Below are 5,393 nucleotides of genomic sequence, written 5' to 3'. Positions count from 1 at the left end.
CACGGCGCTACATGCGGACGTGTGGTTTCGCGCCACGTTGAAGATGCTCCCGGTCAACGCCCGCTACAGCTACACTCGAGACGCTGCGCAGATGGCGTGCCCGCACTACTGCGGCGCGACCGAGACGGTCGCCCATGCCGTACGCGACTGCCCCAAGACGGCGCCCATGTGGGACGAGCACCAACTGGCGTGGAGCCACTTTGGCGTTGGCCTCACGTGGTACGACCTTTCCAACGTCGACTCGTTCTCGGTCAATCACGAAGGCCGCCGGTACAAGGACGCCTTCTTCCGACTCTGGGTGATGCTGTCAGGCGTCATGATGCACCTCGTTTGGCGTCACCGCAACGACTACAAGCACCGGACGATCTCGGTTCCTCCCAAACGTGCCCTCGTCGAGCTCTCGTTCATCCTGTGGATGACGACAGTCCGCCGCTGGCTACGCCTCCAAGACGCCGACGACCCCGACGCGACGGCCACCAAGGCTGCTATCGCGATGCTCTTCCGACGTGCCCCGTATACCGCTCTCCAGGCCAAACATCCACGCTGCCTCGACCTCGACACTTCGTTCGATGTGCACTAGGTTTCGCGCAGGGTGCTGATGCCACCCGACGAGTCTGTACGGTCTTGCCTTGTATCTGATACACTGGCTTAAGGACAGGATTGAGCTTCGGCAATATTAGTAGTAGCCTTAATCGGTTAATGCAGAATCCTTTGACAACTCTACCAACTGAGCTATAGAGGCCCAGGCGGCGTCAACCGTCTGGACTACGTCTTCGCCGACACCGCGACGGTCGAGCAGGCGTACTCGACATCGTGGTTCCACATTTATGCGGCCGAAGCGGGCGATTGCAAGCCCAAAAATGCGTACGGCGGCGACCACATGACGCACTCGGTCACGCTCAGCGCCAACAAGGCGCCTCGAGGCAAGGGGCAGTGGCGGCTGCCTCGCGAGCTGCTGCAAGACCCCAACGTCGTCGCGGCCATTCGAGCAGATGCCGAGCGGCTCCTTCGCGAACTGCGTGCCACTCCGGACGGCAACATCGGCGCGATGTGGGCTGGCTGGCTCAAATCGATCAAGAAGCGCCTCCAGCGGTGCCAACACAACGCGGGTGCAGCGCGGACGGCGTCGCTTCAGGTCTTGGAGCTCACGTGGTACGCGGCGACGGCGGCCGTGGAAGCCGGGCGCGGCAGCGAGGACGCCGCCGCGACCGCCAAGGCCGCGTACGACTCGGCCAAGGGCGCGCTCAGTCAAAGCTACCGCGATGCTCAATTCGACCTGCACGCCAACAAGGGCGAGACGAGCAGTGCGTTCTTCTACCGCAAGCCCCAGACGATCAAGGCACCCATCACGACGGCAACTGTGGCCGGCGCCGCCGTGACGGACCCCAAGCGCGTGGCCTCTATCTTCACGGAGCACTGGCAACGCATCATGAAGGCGCCACCGCACGTGCAGGCGCCCAACCGAGCCACGCGGCGTGCTGTGTTGCGGTTTCTCGACCGCGCGCTGACGGCCGACCAGCGCCGAGACCTGGACCGACCGCTGGAGGCGCACGAGCTCTGCGCCGCGCTCAAGACGATGAATTCCGCCAAGTCGCCGGGTCCGGACGGCTTTAGCGCTGGGTTTTTCCAGACCGCGCCCGAGACGTTCAGCGAGATTCTGCTGCTCGTCTTCGAGTACCAAAGGCAGCACCAAGGGAAGCTGCTGCACCACCAGCGGCGCAGCACGATCGTTCTCCTCCACAAGAAGGGCGACCGCGGCGACCCAGGTAACTACCGTCCTATCGCACTCATGGCCGTCGAGGTCAAGATCTTGTCGCGGGCGCTCGCGTACCGGTTGTCGGCTGTTGCGCCGGACTTGATCCACGCCAGCCAGGCCGGTTTCGTCCGAGGCCGGCGCCTCCACGACCAAGTGCACCTGCTCCACGCGCTACAGCATGACGCGACGGAGGCAGGCAGCGACGCGTGCGCCACTTTTCTTGATTTTCAGAAGGCGTACGACATGGTCGACCAGCCGTTTCTCTTCGACGCGATGGCGACGATGAACATCGGCGACGGCTTTATTGGGTGGGTCCAACTGCTGTACACCGAGCAAGTCGTCCACTTGCTCCTGCACGACGGTCTCGGACCGGCCATCCGGCCCACGCGGGGCGTCAAGCAAGGGTGCCCTCTGTCGTGTCTGCTGTTTGTCGTCTCGATTGAGCCGCTCGGTCAGATGCTCCGTGCGGCGCCCGAGCACGGCATCCGTCAAGGCAACGGCACGACGATGACGAGCATGTTCTTCGCGGACGACTCGACGTTGCTGTCGCACTCGCAGGCGGCCGCTCGAGCCCAGATGCTTATCGTCGATGAGTTCTGCAAGGCGTCGGGCGCGGCCTTGAACGTCGCCAAGTGTGTCACCATCCTCCTCGATGAGACGCCGCCCGACGACGAACCCGAGGCCGCCGAGCCTGCTGCTGCGCTCGACGGGCCCGCTGCCAGACCTGCCGTGGCCGACGCAGACGGCGTGGAGCCCGACCCGGGTGACCCCGACGACGAACTCGACCCCGAGATCGACTCGGCCGACGAAGAAGACGCCGACGACGAGGTGGGAGTCGATGACGCCATTGCCGGTGGGGCCGAGGTCCCCGCTGACCCTCTGGACGATCCCGGCGCGCATGACGCGCGACCCGACGACGCCGCCGCTGCTGGCGCCGTTGAGCCTCAGGCAGCGCCACCGGACGACGAGCCGCCCGAGCAAGCCGTCCAAGATATCGCACGGCCGGCAGGCCCGGTCCTCAACATTGCACCGGCTGGCACGCCCGTCCGCTTTCTCGGCGTGTATGTGGGCACGCGCGTCGACCCCGCGTACCAGATCCAGCTGCTGCACGACCGATACTTTGCGAGCTTCCAGCATTGGGGGTACAGAGCCCGTACGCTCCAAGGCCGACGGCTCCTTGCGGCGTCCGTCATGACGTCGATCTTATGGCATGTGACCGCCGTCGCCGTCGTCGCGCCGCAGCGCGTCAAGGTGTGGCAGCGCATGCTCACGCGGTACGTGCTGGGCAGGAAGCGCGACCCGACCGAGCCGTACCGATCGCTCCTGCACGCGTCGTGGCACCACGACGTCGCGCTCGGCGCCGGTGTCCCGCACATTGCGTCCACCATTCGGACGCAGCGTCTGCTCGCTCTGCAGCAGCTCATGCGCCAGGACGACGAGCGGCCACTGTGGGTGCCGCTGGTGCTCCGCCAATTTGCCACGTGCATGGGCTTTCTGCACCGCGACTCGCATCCGTTCGACTTTCTGTTCTACCGGCCACATATCGGCTCCAAGTGGATACGGGCGTCGACGCTCCACCCCTTTTGGTTTGACGTGTGGCGCCATTGGTCCAAGACGCCGATGGACAAGCGCATCGCGGCGACGCCGTCGTACGACATGGTCACCAACATGCCGGTGTGGCTCACGACGTACGAACCCATGGCCATCGGTGCGACACGCCACGCGTCGAAGCTAGTTCGCGTCGCCCGCGGGCGCAAATGGTTCCTCTACGGCGCCAGCAACGGGTTCCGAGCGCTGCGCGACTTTATGGCGCCAAGCGGCTTTTGGTACTCGTGGCCACAACTCGAGACGCTCATGCGCCGCAACAACCCGGGTACTCGCGTGCACATGGGTCGCGGCGGGCGCATCGTCGTGTCGGCGCCGCCCCACGGAGCCGCCGTTTACAAGCATCTCTGCGACGTGTACGACCAAGTGCGCCAGCAGCACAACGTGCGGACCAATGCCCTCCTGCCTCGGCCGGAGCTGACGGGGCACCCGTTCCGCAAGCGCATCAAGGAAGCGACTCTGCCGTTTGAGCAGTGGCCCCGCCGCGACGTCCGCGACCTCGCCAAGCACACGCCAGAGCCCAGTCGACGACACCCGCTGCTGTCGACGTCGCGTCCAACGCTGCCGGACGTCCAGCGGTTCATCAAGACGACGCGCCAGCGGCTAAAAGTCGCCACGCCGGTCCACGCGGACGTGTGGCACCGCTTGGTCATGCGTATGCTGCCCGTCAACGTGCGCATGGCGCACAAGCAACACGAAGACCCGGCCATCATCCTCTGCTCTCACGGATGCGGCGCCGTGGAGACCGAGCTCCATGCGTTCTTCACGTGCCCGAAGATCTTCCCGCTATGGGAGTGGCACGATGCGTCCTGGCGCGCCGTCAGCGCCGCCATCCGGTGGACCAGCGTCACCGGACTCGACAAGTTTGACGTTCACGACCGGCACAAGCCGCACCGCGAAGCGTTCCACGACCTGTGGGCCATGGCGGTCGCGGTCACAGTGCACGCAATCTGGACTGCGCGCAACGCTGCGCACTTTGACGGCACGCGACTGCCGCCGACACATGTCCATCAAGATGTCATCTTCACGGTATGGCTCGCAACGATTCGGCGGCGCCTTCGTCTCCTTGCCGACGACTCGCCCGAGAGCCACGACCTGGTCGCCGCTGCCACGCTGCTCCACTCGCAGCACAGCTATCGCGCGCTGGCCGCCAAATACCCGTTGGGCCTGCAGCCCAACCCAGCTGTTGGCTAATCGCACGCTCGACGCCGAGCGCCGCGCCTCAAGCCAACTCAACCAAAGACGACCTATTCAACACTGGAGTCCCCTGATAGCAACGTTTACAGGCAAGGACTGGGATGAAAAAGTAGTAGACCTGCGACCTCACGGTTAACAGCCGTACGCTCTACCAACTGAGCTATAGAGGATTCTGCACGCTACAAACGTCCACACTACCAATCAGCAATACAACATTACCATCCACTTTTACGCACACAAATGGCCCTACATACCTCTCTCCATGCTTACACTCAATTATAATATGCTCAAAACACATCTCCCATGCACTCCTCTCACTCCAGCCAATTTTTCATTTTCCCGTAATTTCGCGTCTTTTTCGTTTCTCGTTGTAGACCCCTCACATCATTCGAGAAAAAATTGCCACTGCCACGGCGCTCATTTATAAGCTATTATGACACATTTCTTTCGGTCGTGGCGCTTTTTTTTTGAAATATACACGCCTTTTAAAGCTGTTTATTTGCAAAATTTCTCCCTGGTTGCTGCTTCCCAGTCGAAATATGGCTAGAAAGTGGCTTCCCTATATTTGTGTGTGATTTGCATGGGCACCAAGCCCTTCGTATGTCTCTAGAATGCCATAGATGCGGTCGTTTCCAAAAGGTATGTACTTCGTCAAAAGGTATCTACATCGTACAATGAGACGCCATACATTGGTGTATAGATCTGGCATGATGGATGGAGCATCATCACGACAAATTTGAAAAGTTGCAGCACTCGAACCCTGCGCAGAGTGCAGGCTATTAGAATGTAATATTATTACAATTAAATTATTTAAAATCACCGAGCGACCAGGGAA

Source organism: Saprolegnia parasitica (assembly GCF_000151545.1).
Source record: "Saprolegnia parasitica CBS 223.65 unplaced genomic scaffold supercont2.88, whole genome shotgun sequence".
Lineage (NCBI taxonomy): Eukaryota > Oomycota > Saprolegniomycetes > Saprolegniales > Saprolegniaceae > Saprolegnia > Saprolegnia parasitica.
This window is presented reverse-complemented; position numbering follows the sequence as displayed.